At 38.2% G+C, this 19,567-nt stretch overlaps 1 long non-coding RNA gene across 2 annotated transcripts in view; it reads right to left on the bottom strand.

Moving 5' to 3' along the window:
• LOC139960896 (uncharacterized) overlaps positions 1–19,567 on the bottom strand; it is a 50,066-nt gene that overhangs the window by 11,794 nt on the left and 18,705 nt on the right. The window contains exon 3 of one of the 2 annotated variants that reach the window (XR_011790657.1): positions 15,577–15,661. The exons of the other annotated variant lie outside the window; for it this stretch is intronic. This is a non-coding gene — a long non-coding RNA (uncharacterized lncRNA). The remainder of the gene's footprint in view (positions 1–15,576; positions 15,662–19,567) is intronic. 2 annotated transcript variants of the gene reach the window in all.

Below are 19,567 nucleotides of genomic sequence, written 5' to 3'. Positions count from 1 at the left end.
ATAATGGAATAAGCATCATGGCCACAATTGGCTGATTATTGGAGATCCATCACAGGATATACTCCGCCGGTTTCTATGACGTCATGACGTGAGACGGCAGTGAGCTGTACTTGTTCTCAATTCTTTTTTTTACCTCCTTACAGCCCAGATGGGTTCAGGAGTGCAGCTCCGCTGCCCGCAATCAATTCAGATGCCCGGGAAAATGAGGGATATAATTATGAAGGAAGCAAACAAGGGTGACCGGTGACATATTTGTCCCCGGGGCACAACCGGGCTCCCGACGCCTCCTCGTCCATCTCCTGTCGCTTATTTGACATATATTTGCAGTTATAAGGTCGCGTTCATTTTGATTTCTCTTAGTCGACGAGTTTCATGGAGGTCAATTACATAACCGTACTAATTCTTAGGCCTAGCTATGGAAAACTGTTTACTCATGTCAAAAAATTCGCAAGTTCGTCAAGTTTAGTGTATCGAGATCATCACATGATTTCCTCGATGGAAGTATTGGATGGCGACTGAAAGTCTATACTGTACGTCTGTAAACCAGGGTTGTCTTAGAAGTCAAGGAGCGGTCAAATGAAACCATATATAATCATGCCCCTGAAAAGGGACAACACGGATACAACAGAGAAGAACGGGAGGGGAGGAGGGGAATGGAGGGGAAGGGAAGGGAGGGGAGGGGGAGGGGAGGGGAGGGAGGATGGGAGGGAGGAGTGGGGAAGGGAGGAGTGGGAGGGAGGAGAAGGAGGGAGGAGGAGTCTTGGAACTCCTATATTTTTGGAAGACTTACATTCAAGGTCATTGTTATTGTTACACTTCATGGTCTGCCATACAAATTGGGTGAACATTTGGAAAAAAAAACACCAGCAGGGGTTGTAAACCCAGGTCGTCATCCCGAAAAAAAAAGAAAAAGGAATTAGATTCGTTCTCATAAACTAGTTTGGAAATTTTGATTAACCTTTATCGCAAATCGTGATCCTGCACATTGACGTTGACCTTGACTCTCGTATACTAACAATATAATTGTCTGTAATGCAACAATATCAGTGATTCTGCAAACATTACAACCAGTGTATTCTCTCTATAGAGCAGGGGTTCCCTATAACTGGGGTGAATGAACCCCCCAGGGGTGCGTGAGTCCATCCCAGGGGGTTCGTGAGACGTTTCTGAAGTCAAAACTAGAGTTCTTTTTGTTGAACTAAAATCTGATATATCATATAATTTAGTAATGTACAAAAGTTGTACCTATCGACAAACTCTTTTGATTTTTTTTTCATTACAATATTACACTATGAACTTCATCTTTTACGGAGCACTGTTATGCGTATGATAGTATAATAATGACTCAGATCGTGACTTTAAAAGTTGGGGGTTCGTGGACAACTCTGACATCCACAGGGGGTTCGTGGGGGGATAAAGTTATAGGTAAACCATTCTCTCGAGCATATATTGTTAAACTGTATAGTATAATGACATACGGTAATTAGCTCTTTTCTGTTTCAGAGTCCACTGATTTGGTTCTGTGCATGACCAGGGGTGTAGCTAGGATACCCAATACATTGTGGAGGGATTTGGCAGGCAGAACCTATTAAATAAACAGTTTTTCGGGGGGGGGGGTGGGGCATGGGGAACCAGACACATATTGGGGAGGGGGTAGGAGCCCGACACCCCAGTGGTTATGCCACTGATCTGACTTCGAATGCAGCCATGTTGAATGTTTCACCCCTGACAACATGTTATGTATGCAATCTATACAGTACCGTATATACGTGACTCAAGGTTTAAATTGTCGTTTAATTTGAATGCACTTATAACTTACCTTATAATTCGAAATTCAACTGGACTCAGCAGAATCTCCATTCGAGCACAACCTGCTATTCAACCTTATATAAACGATACATGTAAGAGCAAACAAATGTTCTACGAGTATTACAGGTTGTAATGTCAATTGTATACCAGACCAAAATAAGGGACGCACCTTTGAAAAAACTGAACTCTATACCACAGTCAGGATAACAGCTGTATATCCTCTGAAATTTGAATTATCGAAGCAAAATAAAAAATGATTTATTCTTACTGTTGCTAAGATGTAGATACTTTTATCGAGGATCTACAAACCATTCTTAAGTCTGTTTCAGGTCCGTATAGTCAAACTGTACCACAGGTATGTGTATATTTGTATATCGAGGAGGGGAGGGGAGGGAGGGGGAGGGGGATCATGCCCAATGTAGATTTTACAATGTGTCTGAATTTGCCAATATTGCCAATGTAGTTTTGCATCTTAATATTTTATTTGCAACGATGGTTTACAGGTCCAGTATACCAGATGGTACCCTACTGATGATACTCTGCTTACAAATACAGTACAAAGCCACATAATATGTTATGTTATAGGCTATGGTTCGCATCCTATAAAAAAGCCGACTTTATAGTTTGTCGAATGGTGCCACAAAAATGTTGGGTTTGTTTCACTGCAAGCTAAAAGGATTCAAACATTTCGCTCCTCGTTAAGTTGTAGATCTCCCGCACCTTCGAACTCCGGTCTATGGTCTTGGAATGTATATGTGTCCATGGTCAGATATTAATAACAGCTCTCCGTCGATGGGTTGGTGGGTGTACGAGCACTGTGGCCCTAGAGTTACTAAATTGTAAATGATATTTCTTTTATGACTTATGTAGGACTCCATGAAAGCTATATTTCTTCTTTTAGTTTTCTTTATCGTTATCCTTTTCTCAGGGCTAGTATTTTCTTTTAGCAAAACAACTGTGTGAATTTTATCCAAGTGGCCTTCATGGCGCCTGTCAAGATGCATTGAAAACGATTAACATTTGCGAGTAAAAAAAACAACAAAATATCACAATAAGTTAAATATTTTATCAAAATAAAAAACCCATTGCGCAACAATCGGAAACGTTTCATCTGGGATAGGAACCTTTGATTAGTTTAACCTCTAATAAAACAATTGAATTGTCTGTGACACACCACTAAACACATGTATACCAGCATTGGACAGTGTTGTGTACGATCGCTTACATGTTCATGAATAACCATATATATTTCCGTTCAATATCCTAACGGGAAGTGTATCAAACGAAAGGTCGACAACAAACAAACTATGACATTGCAGCTAAATGATAAGGAAGAAGATTCGCCGACAAGCTGCAAAAAGTAGGTGTCGTGACGGTGTGGGTGACTGTATCTGTATCAAAGACTGTGTCGGTGTCGGTGACTGTGTCGGTGATAGTCGGTAACTGTGTCGGTGACGGTGTCGCGAGGATAAGTTATAGTTCCCTGTTAAAAAAAACTTTTTAGGGGTCCATGATGACAAATGGGTCCGCGGCAAAATTTGTCATTTCAAAGCTTGCCAACCCATGCATGCATGACCATTCAACTATTGAACCTCGATTGAGCTTATGTATATCTGTTATTCTTTTAATCAATCAAAAACGATGCCAAAAATCTCGATCTCTCGTTGGAACAGAGCGAGAAACCGTATTCTGCGTTCATTTGTAGGATCCAACAGATGAAGCGAAAATACTAGTATTGTGGTTTAGTTACATCTCATACGAAAAATGAAAACGTCCCCCTCCCCGCACCCCCCTCTCTCATCGTTTGCAAGTTGATCAGCATCGTACCATTAAGGCTGGTTTAAGGTATGACATAACTGATACACATACACGATGATTACTCATACCTACCCATATATAGACATCAGAAGCTTGGATTTCACTTCACTTATGGAAAGTTTTCTTCCCGAAATTGAAAGTCTGTTTGACACATTCAATGGCATCACGAGACCAATTATGCTGATTCATTCAATTATCTTTTTATTAATTAACTAGCGTTGTTGTTCTGATATGATTCAGTTATTTTCGAATTATTAAATTTCCAAGTCGATGTAATTGCGACATCGTCCGTTTCCGGGAAGAAGGTGCTTCTGTTGTAACGACGGCCTTCAACAAATTATTTTTTTGTGAGTTGGAAAAACCAGAACAGTGTAATTCTTCCAGCCTCCACCAGGATTGGAACCCGGGCCTCCCGCTTTGTACGCGGACACCCTAACCAACTAGGCTATGGACGCTGATTGTATGTCCAGAGGTTCGAAACCGATAAGGAAGGTCCTTGAGGCCCGGGTTCGAACCCCGGGCTGGAAGTTTTTTCACTGTTCTTGATTTTCCAACTCATTACGATTTTCATTTATATATATTCATTTGCCTTTGTCGTTTAGCTCATTTCATTAACATAAAGTCTGTTCAAAGTATCTCTTTCGAGATCCGGCTTTAGGAATCACAAATGATTTCGAGTTGGTTAGCATCATGTTTGATCTCTAGAGTAAGGCAAAATATGTCACCAAAAATAGAACTAGTATTGTTCGATACAGTTGACAAACGCCTACAGTGGAATTACGACCTTCCTTACCGGTTTCGAACCTCTGGACATACAATCAGCGTCCATAGCCTAGTGGTTAGGGTATCCGCGTACAGAGCGGGAGGCCCAGGTTCGAATCCCGGTGGAGGCTGGAAGTTTTTTTCACTGTTCTTGAGTTTCCAACTCATTACGATTTTCATTTATATATATTCATTTGCCTTTGTCGTTTAGCTCATTTCATTAACATAAAGTCTGTTCAAAGTATCTCTTTCGAGATCCGGCTTTTGGAATCACAAATGATTTCGAGTTGGTTAGCATCATGTTTGATCTCTAGAGTAAGGCAAAATATGTCACCAAAAATAGAACTAGTATTGTTCGATACAGGTGACAAACGCCTACAGTGGAAATTCGACCTTCCTTACCGGTTTCGAACCTCTGGACATACAATCAGCGTCCATAGCCTAGTGGTTAGGGTGTCCGCGTACAGAACGGGAGGCCCAGGTTCGAATCCCGGTGGAGGCTGGAAGTTTTGTAACTGTTCTACATCCAACGGTAACCGTGATCTAAATATATGCTTCCCTATGTGGGATGAAGATTGGCTTAGGATGCATTTCGACACGGGGAAGCTAACATTCAGTGATGTTTAATTTATCATAAACGGTGTACATTAAGTGATCATTGCAGGGTAATATACTCAAATAGTGCAGCCGTGATAAAAAAATCTGTTAATTTATTTAGGATGGGATTGTGTGACCTTCAGGGATATCTACGCAGCAACGTACGATATGAGAGGAAGGCAGTTTCTTCTTTTGTAGTTTATTGTTGTTTTTTTTTTCCATTACCAGAATGCGGCCAATGAGGCAATCGGAAATGACGAGGCAACTAACTTGTAAAATCCCTTCTGGTCAATTCGTATACTTTATAGTCTGTTAACTGAAGATACATTTAGTCCGTTAAATCTATAGTCTTTGGCTGTGGCTAGACACAAAGTACCTTTCCCCCTTAGATCACATATCTGTTTTCACCAATGAGCTCATTATCCACAGAAAAATAGAAAAAAAACTGGAAATGAGGAAAGAGCAATTAGGCCATTGATACCAGCTTGTGAATGTAAGGCTCGACTTACATATATTCCGATATCATTATGTATCACATGATCTAAGTTGTGTTTTTCTGCGACACCGATTAGGATCAAATTCTAATTTGAACAAAGAGCTTTTTCCAAGAAACAATTTATAACCGATTTTAAACCTATAGTTACATACCACACAGGGATTGTAGACGAACGTGTCAAAGTAACTCAGTGACGTAGCCAGAAATTTGTAAGTAGGGGTGGGGGGGGGGGGGAGCACATTTTGCGATTGATTTGGGGAGGGTGTAAGGGAAGGGGTGTCCCCTCCCCTTTGAGAAATTTGAACAATTGAAAGTCCTAACATGCGATCTGGTGCAATGTTTTGCCAGTTTCATCGTTAACATATCAGGGACGTAGCCAAGGGAGGGGGGGGGGGCTGGAGCAGTGGGAGCAACTGCTCCCCCTTTCAATCACGTACGATTGCTAGCTTAGTTTCATAACATGCTGTTCGTGCAACAACTTATGACGAATTTTAGAAAGCATGCGAACGCACGTTGTCGTCGTCGGTGTGCAAACGGTTCGTGACACTCCATCGAGTGCGGTAAGGTAGTATATATGTATTTTATCACGCAGTGGCCAACTTTAGGCTGGTAATAGGCTATAGGCTAAATTTAGCTAATTGCATCTGCCAAACTAAGTAGCTGAATCAGTAAGCCTGAATGTTACTACTATTATAATCGAGTTAACGAAGCTGACGAGTATTAAAGATCAAATGAGCACTGACAAATACCATGCAAAAAACAACAGTTTTTAACATTTTCTCGACACTGAAAGGGGGGAGCAGTTGCTCCCACTGCTCCCCCTGGCTACGTCCCTGAAGTAACTTACAACGATACTGCAAAGGCATCTGTTACGGTACAATAAAACAATACTAATGCATAGCTAAAAAATTCATTCATTCGTTCATTCTTTCGTCCGTTCGTTCATCCATTCGTTCATTCGTTCGTTCGTTCGTTAGTGCATCCATCCATCCATCCATTCATTCATCTATTCCTTCATTCATTCATTCATTCATTCATTCATTCATTCATTCATTCATTCATTCATTCACTCATTCATTCATTTATTCACTCGTTCGTTCGTTCATCCATCCATCCATTCATTCATTCATTCATACATTTATTCATTCATTCACTCGTTCGTTGGTTCGTTCTTGCATGCATGCATCCAACTATTCTTTCATGCATTCATTCATTCATCTATTCATGAGTTCATTCGCCCATCGTTCATTCGTTCATTCATCCATTCGCTCGTTCGTTCGTTCATGCATTCATCCATCCATCCATCTATACATTCATTCAATCATTCATTTATGCATTCATTCATTCAGTCGTTCGTTCGTTCGTTTTGCATGCATCCATCTATTCTGCCATTCATTCATCTATTCATGATCGAGTTCATTCACCTATCGTTTATTCGTTCATTCATCCATTCATTTGTATGCTTCAAACACTAACATTTGTGGATTTGTGGATTTCCGTATTCAAAGAGGAAAAGGCCAGGCTACAGTAAGGGTTTCATTTATCTGCATTATGCAATTCTCCAAAGGATATAAAATAAAATACCCAAATTAAAGAATTTTTGTTTTCAGTTCATTGAACAAATTGATACTAAAGCAATGAAGTTGATATTGTCCATTAGTCTGCGATTCCTGAAAGGACAGCTCAACAGAACAAGAGACCATAATAAGAGTTAATTTTGCCACATGTAGTATCCAGCAGATGAAGCGAAAGGTACTAGTATTGTGTTTTAGTTACATCTCATACGAAAAATGAATAACGCCCCTCCCCCCACCCTCTCATCGTTTGCAATTTGATCAGCATCATACCATTAAGGCTGATTTAAGGTATGACATAATTGATCACGTACACGATTATTACTCATACGTACCCATATATAGACATCAGAAGCTTGGACTTCCGTTTAAGTGTTTTCACTTCACTTATGGAAAGTTTTCTTCCCGAAATTGAAAGTCTGTTTGACACATTCAATGACATCACGAGAGCAATTAAGCTAAGTCATTCAATTATCTTTTATCATTTTACTAACTAACGTTGTTGTTCTGATATCATTCAGTTATTTTCGAATTATAAAACTTTCCAAGTCGATGTCATTGCGACATCCTCCGTTTCCAGGAAGAAGGTGCTTCTTTTTTACGACCCTTTCAACAAATTATTTTTTTGATAATTACTTAATGAGGTTTCAAAAGAACAATGTAAAAATCATCTTCTAACAAGAAAAACGAAACCTTTTCGCGTTCCTGCTAATAGTGAAACTATAAAGCATAAGCATGCATGATTGGCCACCTGAATAGTTGGAACCCAGATGTTAAGACAATATGCTGACATTTCTAATCTAATTACAGGCTGTTGTAAATTGTTTTATCGTCGAAATTCTGAGGGCCTATATGCAATGACCTTAAATATTATCCACGATTGCAGGGAAGGGGGGAGAGTTTCGAAAGTCAATGACATTATCAAATCATGTCACTTTCTTGGAACTGTGTGACTGAAGCAGAACCGAGAAAGAAGGAAATACAAGGGTACAGCGAGCAGGGTTATCTCGAGATCGAACATTCTTGCAAGAGGCATGAATTCTTTCGAGACTGACTATATAATCCCCTTGGTTTGTTAATTTATCTTTTACTAATTGTAACAAGAGATGTTCATATTTCTGTCTATTGCTTTTCTGATGCAAAACATCAGCACCTATATGACCTATAAAGTTTATAACCATTTTCATTGATGAAAGAGGAACATTACATTCCAAACATCTCGAGGAATTTTGCTTCTAATTGGTAAATTCGGTTTCCTAGTTGCTGATGGTAGTGCACTGCGCTACAAGTGAACTTCAAGCACGTCACAGTTTCACACTGACAACAAACTGTTTTACTTTTCTTAATTTTTTCCTCACATTATTATTGTTCTGAACTTGGATTAGGTTGGCCGGGACATGAAGTGAACATTATACCAAAGAATGAGATTTAGTCCTAAAGCACCATTAATCCAAGGCAGTAGTGAAATAACAAAATATTGGCATTTATGACGTCATATACCTGTTTGATTCGAGCTCACATTTTGTACCAACAAGAAATGATGTTATCTCAAAAACTGTGTATCGGAATTGACTGTAAACTTCACTAGGATGCATAGATCATGTTCCTCTTTATTACTTCAGAATAGATTTATCCAGATTAGACTATAATTTTAACATATCATATAGCTCATCCTATATAGGCCAATAACAAACTGGGTATGACATCGTTATTGATGAGACTACATTTTAATCAGAGAACCAGCCTCTTTAAATTAAACATGAACGTAGAAATTTATGTTCTATCATTTCGCCTTGCTTTATTAATTAGCTTCCTGTATACGCGTTAATGTGTTTCACTTTCTCCCTAAAGTGAGTAACCTTTATGAAATGACGCCATGTTGAACGACGTGCAAGCCGAACGATTGTAAGCTTAAGTGCGAGTACTTACAGCAATACAATGTACTATATTATAATAGCTCTGAAAGTGAGACACTATATACATACATTGACTGAATTATACTAGAGTAATCGAATTCTATAAGTGTATGAAAACATATAACTCATGTTTGGAAACGTATGAAGGTATATTAGGAACATACATGGAGTTTACAATACGATTCCGAGGGTCGTATAACTTATATATTCATTGAAACGAATACACCTATAGAGTAAGGAAAAGCTTATCTTTGGTTGTGTGTACAGACCTCCCAACAGGGTGTTAGGAAGCTTCCAAAAAGTGGGGGGGGGGCACAACATCAGAGGGGCACTTTCTCATTCCATAACCACTCGTTATGCTATAAACCGATACACACCGGCCATATCACTTAAATATACATGATGTGTTAGTATGCTATCAATACTTTTTATTGAGATTGCTTATTATAAACCGTGCTACAAAAAGATATGGGATGCAATTTTAGAAATAGCATGTACAGACTAAAAATAAATACCGTTAGTAAAATAAAATATTAAAATTAACAAAGGCTTAAGATATCCAAAAGGCAGTTCTTCATTAAAGGGGCACATTTTATTTGCCAGTAGGGCACATTTGCTATTTTGGAAAAATAGTGGGGGGGGGGCACGTGCCCTCAATGCCCCCCGGCTCCTACACCCTGCCTCCCAACAGTTCGAATGATGACAGCGATGATAGCCAATAGATCTCCACTTCCTACCGTGACTAGTATATGCCCCATTCATGTCTCCGTCTGCCGCAATACAAAAATCTCATCTTATACTCCGATCCAGATGTTTTTGGTATATGTCAGTAGCAGCTGTTTTTGCTTGCCTGGGACTATCCGGATGTTTCGAAGACAATTTATTATCATCATTATTATTATTAATATATTTTAAATACCACACAACTGACTTCGTCAAGAATATTTACCATTAACATCCAGAAAGAAAGCTTCCCCCTAATGCATAATTTACCCTGTTACTGTGGATACTCTGAAGAAATCAAATCGCACTTTACTATTTGTTTGGTAAGTTAAAGGGAATCTGTATTTTTCTTTTATTATCAGTAAACTGTGTATCGATATCTGTGTGCGTCAAACGGATAACCAGTACTAACCATTCGAGTAAGACAGCACCCCCCCCCCACCCCTCTTCCTTCTGGTGTTTGCTTGCACTCCTAAGACTTCTGTATCATAAGAAGCCTATTCCTCTATGTCTACAAAGCCAGCTGTGATATAAGGACGTTACAAATAACAAAATACAAACGCTGAAACAGTCATTATGTTGTGTAACATTGCGCTTAGCTTGTTGTAATTTTTTGTTTACCAACTGTTCTATGGCCTTGGTTTCATAGTTGCTTTGTCAATTTTTGCCAGTTTTGTAAAACATTTGGTGAGAAAATTTCTTTTACCAAATTTACCATGCATGCATGAAGAATTAGCGTGGTTTTAACTGAATCTAACATTTAAAATGCGTTACTTATAGGCTATGTCAAATAGAGTTTTGTATTAGTACATATCACATATTTTTCAAGGGAATTATGATCTGTAAGTTATAGTTTATCTTATTATGTCTTTCACATTTATGTTATGCAAAAAAAATCGATGAATGAATATGATACTAACAGAAACCGAAAATGTATGTTTTATTATGTAGGCTTATTCTTCCTGTTTTCCCTTTCATTTTGCAGTTGTTATGTGGGCTATAGTGCAAATACAGTCCAATTATCTACAGCTTTTGCTTGTGTTTGAATGTTGAAGCTTTTTTTTTTTTTTTTGAATGAAAGATATGCCGGTACTCTTTAAGCTGTGTACAAATGCTTTTAGGATTGGGTCAAATTTTTCTGCTGTTTCCCAAGAGTTCTTGGTGTTTGTGGTCACCATGAGTACCCATTAAGCTACAGGACAATTGGTCAATTGCATGAAAATGACCAATGTTTGTCACCTCTCTAGCCATAAACACGTGGCACATATAGACAGACCTTCGTCCCTTCGGGACCCCGTGTAATTGTAACGGCGACTGGTGGCTTAGGGGGTCTTTACCAGCCCATCTATAAAGCTCCAATCCAAAAACGTTTATAACGTCCTTATTGAACTTAAAATAGGACCCCCGGTACACACCATTGAGTGATTTCAACGAAATAACCGACATCGATTTATAAAGAGGAGACGGATTATGAGATAAAAACTGATTACAATATATATATATATATATATTATCGCCCTAAGGAAATGCAGAAGAGGAAAATATTGAAAGATATCTCAGAGTTGATATTTATGTAATATCACAACTTACCTGCGCACATTTTGGTCTGATTTGTATTGCCCTAGTTTCACGACCGATTGCCAGTGAGCAAGTTTATGCATCGCCCATTTCAAAGATGACGTATAAAAATACATTCTGGCTATGTAGGCAGAGTCTTGTGTTGAGGTGACATACTTTTGCCCTGCGTTTCTGAACCTGTGGTACACGCACTCTTTGGGGGTATGAGGCAGGATTCTATGGTGGTTGGGGCGGGGGGGGGTCGAGGAATGACCCCATGGGTGCAAAGCTACCGGCATAAAGCGTTCATCCACAGCAGGTAAAGGTGATTCCCCAAAACTAATGAAAACATTTCAAAAGTTCTTTTCCTAAGTTGTTTTTGAGGGGAGTAGACACATCCATAAGTGTTGGTACCCACAAAATTGAATCCCAGCTCGAAAGATCAATTTCGGGCTCACCCCCAGGAGCGATTCCAGGCGGAGATTCGAATCCTTTTCTCGGAGATTTCAGCTTCAACCCAATCATAGAAACAACACATTTTGAAACTGCCTGGTAATATTCTTTGTGGTTTTATGACGCAAAAAAAGGCGCGCAAAAGCTTCACGAAAAGTTAACGTGCTTGATCGTTTCTTCTATAGCCTAGCATAGCCTACTTGAGGTGCGGAAGAGGTGGTGGGGTGTCTACTGGAGGGGTTTGGGGGGGGGGGTTAACGCGTTAGACAAGATATATACACATTCTATGATTATGAAAACATGTTATTATCGAAATGGGGGAATTCCATTGCCCTAATACTCAGAAATCCAAATAGTCTGAAATATTTCCTCGTATCGTTATATCTTGATTGAAAAGATCATTTTCTCACTAGTAATCAAGAACTTGAAAACATTATAATCCCTATAGAGCTAGCAGTTGATGAGTTGTGGTATAATAGAGGTCGCGAGTTTACAGGTACAACATATTACCATGTATCATTTGCAAAAATACAGTGGAACAAGGCGGTAGCACACACACATACATACACAAAAGACATATTTTGACAAGCTTTGAAAGGAATAATGTCAGAAAAAGAAAGTATATGTTGTCGCGACACGTTTCACCGGAGGGCAAAATAATTTCAGCTGTTATTCACCGACAACGAAAACCTGTAATGAGATATGACCAAGGTTCCGTGTCACTTACAGAATACATAGGGACAACGCACTTCTTATGACAAAAGAACAAATCCTTCTCCATTATTCTTGGGGCGACATTTGTATAGTTGCGACACCGTAACAAGTCTCGCGTTTGGTTTAATCAGAATAAAATAAGATAGATCTCACTGTATCTTCAGAAAAGCAATTGTAAAATACCTTCAAGGGGGGGGGGGGGTGGGGTGGCGGTTTTGAATATAATGGTTTGGTGTTAGATTTTGTTTGTTTTCTTAGATTATATTGATTTTTTTTTTGCGTAGGGCTTTTCGTAGTGCCATTGTCTAGTACGAAATGTTATCCTAAAAAACTGATGGGATAAAATGTGTTTATACTTATACATATCGGCAAGTATAACCTCACAAGAAGCCACACTAAACCTATACAAGGGTATACCTCCTTGTAACGAGCGTGTTACTATATGGCTTGACGTGAAAGTCATTTCCACATGTTTCACGTTTCACTACTAATTTGTGCACCTCTTTAATCAAACACAGATATTTGTAGGTATTACAATGTGACGTGAAGAACATTTGATATGACATATACTTTATATAAACATATATTGTAAAGTGCAAGTGGAAACGGAAATCGGTGGGAGGCAACGTTAAAAAATCTTATTACCCTCTTTTCAAAAACATAAACTCTGCAATTTCGTGTTCACTACGGTAATTTGTTGCCTTTTCATGTAACAATTACGTGCCTTGCATGTTTTGTTTTCACAAAACCTTGGTCAAATCTCGCCAGAGGGACTGCAAAAGCCAGGCAGGGTTGTGGGGAGAATTATGTCATCGGGCCCTTTTTTTCGTAACTTTAAGTTTTTTTCCACTAAAGCAGGCTATATTATGAAAATGAGAATACACATATTCTTTATCCCTTATTTTTCTCTTGCTTCCTCCATATTGTCCCGATACTCGTAAGTGTCCCCGAGGCCCGGGGTTGTAATCAACCTGACCCTCCCCCTCCCCCACACCATTTTCTTAGGCTTGACATTGATCCGACGTATCTGTCCAACATTGTACAAAACGTAAATCCATGGCGTGAACATCACCATATAAGAAACAAAAATGTGATAGAATTATGAGAGGTAGGGTGAATGTTACAGTATATATAGGTACCAAAATAGAACCGTGCAGTTTCTCACAGTCTTGTCTTACATATACCAACTCCCCCCCCCCCCCCCACCACCACCCCAATGAGCAACATATTTCCTTTAAGGTATAGACAAGTGTGGGATGGGAAAGGTGGGATGGGAAGGGAAGGGGGTGGGGGTTGCACTGGGGTGGCTATAGTATTATGGAATAACAGCTTAGGAATGCTGATCACTTTTCTAATTTTTCTCAGCTAAATTTGTTTTGACACAGATGATTAGTTTGAAACTTGTTATTGTTTGGATTCACAAACCCGATCCTCTTCTCCGGAACGTCCTTGCATGCAGAACATACAGAAAAGGCGTCCTGCTATATGCAACCATACGACAAAAAGACAAGTTGTCAAATTCAGCACCAGATGTGAAATTCACTAGTGTATGAAATGAACCCAAAGAATGGCAACTTCTCCTGTTTATCGGGAGGAACATTTAATTGATACTGGAGTCAATGGATGTCACGGTAAATAAATCATTTACTTCTTTTATACGCTGCTTGAATATATTCCAGGTATAATGTACAAGCTAACAGATGGGATGACATAATTATGATTGTAACAAGTTAACGGAACTAATTGCTTTTCGAAATGTTATTCCACTGCTCAATCTCTGATCAATCAGATATCGCTAATGTACATTTCTGTACAAACGGCACGATGAAGATATCTTGTCATATTATGTAGTTTCAATAAGATTGTACATTATCCTCAACTTCTTTCACACTATAAAGAGTGTCGTATACTAGTATTCTGATTCTCGACCGATTCACACATATATTATACAGTAACTACTGTAAAGCCACTGTAGCCACAGTAAAACATGGAATCGTGCTAATTAAATCGTTAGCATGTGCTATTAGGATTACAGTAAGAACTGAGGTTATGTGTAAACCCAACAAATGCATCAAGATGGATTGGTTGGAATAACACATATCCTCGAATCTTACTGTAATCCTAATACTAGTAATAGCACATGCAACCGATTTATCAGTACTATTTCAATTTTTACTATGGCGCACAAACTGAGATGTATACAGCTGTAGTTGCTGTGTTCTCTGTGTGTATCGGGTGGTATTCTAGCATGATTACCTGTACTCATGTGCATAATCGCATTTTCTCAGACATATTGAACATTTAGAACAGATCTATACCAGTGCGAAGATACGGAAAAGTATGCACGTTTACTGAGCGTTTCACTAGTACTCACATAGGCTTCCGCAATTGCGGATGGAAATGTAAATTGTACTCGCACTGTAAATTGTACTGTCACTGTAAATTGTACTCGTAATGTAAATTGTACTCGTAATGTAAATTGTACTCGTAATATAAACTGTATACTCGTAATGTAAATTGTACTCGTAATGTAAATTGTGCTCGCACTGTTAATTTTACTCGTATACTGTAAATTGTACTCGTAATGCAAATTGTACTCGTAATGCAAATTGTACTCGTAATGTAAATTGTACTCGTGATGTAAATTGTACTCGCACTGTAAATTGTACTCGTAATGTAAATTGTACTCGAAATGTAAATTGTACTCGTAATGTAAATTGTACTCACAATGTTAATTGTACTCGCACTGTAAATTGTACTCGCACTGTAAATTGTACTCGTAATGTAAATTGTACTTGCACTGTAAATTGTACTCGTAATGTAAATTGTACTTGTAATATAAATTGTACTCTTAATGTAAATTGTACTCAGACTGTAAATTGTACTCGTAATGTTAATTGTACTCACACTGTAAATGGTACTCGTAATGTAAAGTGTACTCGCACCGTAATTTGTACTCACACTGTTTTTTTTGTACACTTAATACAAGCCTCACTACTAATGACAAGAACAACTTCAGTTCCGTTTCTCAAATTAAAGTATAAAAAATTGTGGTCTAGGCTAAATGTACATTTAGGCCTAATTGTTTTATTTGCCTATAGTTACAAGCATATGATGTGACTGGTAATGCTACATAACTATCATAGACAATAAATACCTCGGTTATCCGTACCTCTCTTCCTTCAATCATGTATTATCCGGATCGGATACCCAACTGTATAGTCTACGATACGTAAACCATGCTGTATGCAGCAAAACACAGAAAAAGGAGTTTGAAACACATAGTACAGGCCATACCAACAGTGTAATACAGCGCAGTATATATTACGGTACTCAATTATGTAGGCCTACTCGAGTCGTACCTTCGAAGCCAGCCTGCGGTGTTTAAAAACAAACCGGTGTCCGTGTTGATTTGTTGATCAACAGACCTTAAATTTACACACTCCTTGTAAAACGGCTACTCTCTGTGGAAGAGAAATACCACATTACAATAATGTGATTGTAGCCTTTTATGTTATAGGGAACCTGTCAAAACTGCAAAATATGATTTAGACATTCATGATGTAGGCATCGGTTTGTGCGTGTTTATAATGGAATCCAACATGCAGCTTGCATGTTCGTTAATGTACCGTATAGGATACCTAACTAGATTGTGGCAAAATCAATATAATCTGATCTCAGATTAATTATGTACCGTAGATATTGTGTAGCACAAATATCTATCAAATAGATCAGCATTGGTCCCACATTGCCACTTCTCACCCCATGCCACACCAGCACCTCGCCACCCAATCACATCAACGTGAAACAAGAAATAAACAAGCCCCTTAACGTATATCCCATAAAATTACATTTGATTAAAGTACTAGATGCACACGCTGGATGAAAACATTAATAAATAACAGTAAAGTATATAAAGTTGCTTGTAATTCTTTGAAAATGATTTCGTTTCTATCAACTCAAGCTGCCGTAGTACCGCTGAGGGATTTTATCGATCATTGAGACCATTTCTAGGAAATAACCAGTGAATTACTTCCCAAATTTAATGTGTCCTGCTGACAAGAACAGACGGCGCTTCAAAGTAGCTTTGAGTGCCCACCTCTTCTTTCCATTTGAACTCTGTATTGATAGATTAGAATACAGCTATAAATATAGTCAATAAATAAACATACAGGTAGTATGCTAAAATTGTTGTGTCCCTTATATGGCCTAAGCTGAAATGTTTGTAAGATGTTTCGTTTATGCAATTTCATATTTTTTTTGTGATACTTTTCGACTGATACTTATACTGTGTGGTTATGATAATAGTGGATGGCATTGTAGACAAAACTTAGTTGTAAGTAATGACACCAATTTAACAAATTTTTGTTAGGGTACGATGTGATGTGAGTGACCCTATTCGACCCCTAAAGGGGGGGGGGATGCCTTCGGAGAAAATGACCAGTATTTAAAGATAGTGCGGGAGAGTGGGACGGTTGATGTGTTAGGATACAAAATCCCTTTAAGAGGGTGCAACGGTTGCTAAGTACTTTTTTTGCTTATGCTTTTTGTTTTGTTGTTGTTGTTGTTTCTTTGTTATGTGTTTGCTTTGTCTGTATCTTGTCGATATGATACGCAAGAACCAATTTTTACTTGAAGAGCGGAAAAAGGAAATGAATGAAAGGGTGGGAGGGGGGTGGGGTGGGGTGGGTACCAAGAGACCCTAGAGCTACAGAAAGCTACAAGGTGACTTGTTTCGTGATCTTGTCAGCTAAGGGAGAGTAAGAGGAGCCTTTTGGACCATTTTGGTGAGTCACAATATCTTATTTAATATAGTTTTAGTAAGGTCTTTTATGCTTTGTGTAGTATCGCAACCCACTGAGCTGATGATACACCACACATACGAGATAGGACAAGTTGTTACAATAAGTAAAGTAGCCATCTGTCATCTAGAGATGTCTAGCATTTCGACTGCATTGTTGCACGTATTTATCTGTAACAATGATAAAAATAAACAAATTCAATCACTCGGGCTTAACAACTTCTTATTTTGTTTCTTCAATAAATAGCGTAAAATTTGGCAGGCCTCGAAAATTAATGTATTCCATCTGTCCATGTAACTTTGAACTCTGTATGATTTATTGGCAAGAAAGTACATCAACTGGGTTTAAGGTTGTCTGGTTTATACGTATTGTAAAGATTTGATGGACGGAGGTTCACCCCTCAGTGTAATGAAAAGGGAGATCGACCGAAACGAAAAACAAATGTTATTATCCATCGAATTACTGATTGATTAGATTAGATGTTTTATTGGACATAAATTTGATGATTAATCTATTAATTCCACAAACAGACTAAACGTGAGGCAAAAAGGAAAAGCGCTTTTAGAATATTCGCACAACTGGTGTATATGTACTGACGTGCAGGCTTTTGAAAAGAAATACTTTAACTTGCTACAGACTTTCAAAATTCTTAATCGGGCATTGAAACTTATATTTGTATTTCCCCGCAAGTTGAGCTACGTTTATGGCAAGCCGTATGGGACAACCACCGCATAATATATCCTCGTATTGATACAAATATATACGCGTAATAATTCGAATTAAATTAACGAAGATCAGACAATAACTGCATGGCATGTGTTATAGCTTACACCCACATTGTAGCCTCGCCAGTGCAATAAATGAGAGATTGCGAAGTTAGTCTCTATTGACCTACACAAAGGCCAAACGTACTTGATCTAGACAAAAACATGATTTAAGGCGTATAGAGTCGAATTAATACGTGTATATATTCTAGTTAATCCTCATATGTATTCGAATTGATCCTTATATGTATTCGAATTGATCCTTATATGTATTCGAATAAACATGTGTCTATATTCGAATTAATACGCTGATATATTTAAGCCTTATATGATTGGCTAATAGTATATACGCGTATATAGTCGAATTAATACGCGTATATATTCAAATTAATATACTATGCGGTGTTTGTCCCACATGGCTTGCCATACGCTGAGGTTTGGTCATGCATGGAGAGTGGCCTGTATATTTAACTCATTTGATGTCACGTTGAAGGATAACTTGAGGATAACAACATGTTATGTTGATGTGTTGCAGACCGTTTAATGACACTGCTATCTGTCAAGGTTTTATGTCTAGAATAATTTAAATGTTGGAGAAATGACCATTTAAACATCTGAACTGGAACACAAAGAAATAGTTAACTACATAACTCTAGAGGATAACACAATGCTTGTACATGGCGTCTAATAACAATTTACACACTTAGTGAGGACACTTGGTGCTGAAGAATCCTGTTGTTCATAATGAAGTTAACATTAATAAAGGCCTGCACCGCGAGGAACCGACGTCATCATAAATTTGTATATAGCCTTAAAGAAGCAGGAAAAAATTATCGGATAATTTAAATATCTTGTAAATCGTATACAAACTGTACAGACAATACTAGCACTGAAATGATTATGTTTTTCTTGGATTCTGGTATATCATTACTGATATTCTGCTTGCCTGCAGTTATCCTTTAAGTCTTCCAGCACGGCGTAAACATCGACGGACTTTAATTGAAATCGACGCTGAACTATATTTGTGCATAGCCTTAGTAAAAACAAAGAGCTGCCCTAGTAAAAATAAAAATGACGAAATGCAGGACCATGAAAGGACTCATCCGAATAGTTTAATATCAGACAAAAGATCTATGTTCCATTAAACTTGGATAGGTCTATAAATGTTTTCATGTCCCACCAGACGCCGAACATTTGCCCCTTGCCCAACCGGCACAGCCTATACCGCACCAACGCCTACCTTTGCAGACTTTATACCTTCACTGACAGTTTATAGCTTATAAAGGCTAAGATAACGTACTCTCTAAAATGGGAACTTGTCTGCAACTTGTCATATTGTGATTGTTGAAAATTGTAATAAATCAGTCAAAAATTTAGAGGGGGAGTTTGTGTCAACTAATCTATTCGTAAGTCATTAAATATATGTTCTCTGGACTATAATTCGGCCTTTTAAGCATTTGTTACCAATTGGGTGCAAACATTTACCTCGCAGAACTAACTTTGAAAACTGCCGAAAAAATCAGGTTAAAAGTGTTTTATTAATTTATTTTGACGTGGTCACTATTTGCTTGACCTAGATCGT

The sequence above is a fragment of the Apostichopus japonicus genome, chromosome 20 (assembly GCF_037975245.1).
Source record: "Apostichopus japonicus isolate 1M-3 chromosome 20, ASM3797524v1, whole genome shotgun sequence".
Lineage (NCBI taxonomy): Eukaryota > Metazoa > Echinodermata > Holothuroidea > Aspidochirotida > Stichopodidae > Apostichopus > Apostichopus japonicus.
Note: the sequence above shows the minus strand (reverse complement) of the source record. Positions and strands in the feature narration are given on the sequence as shown.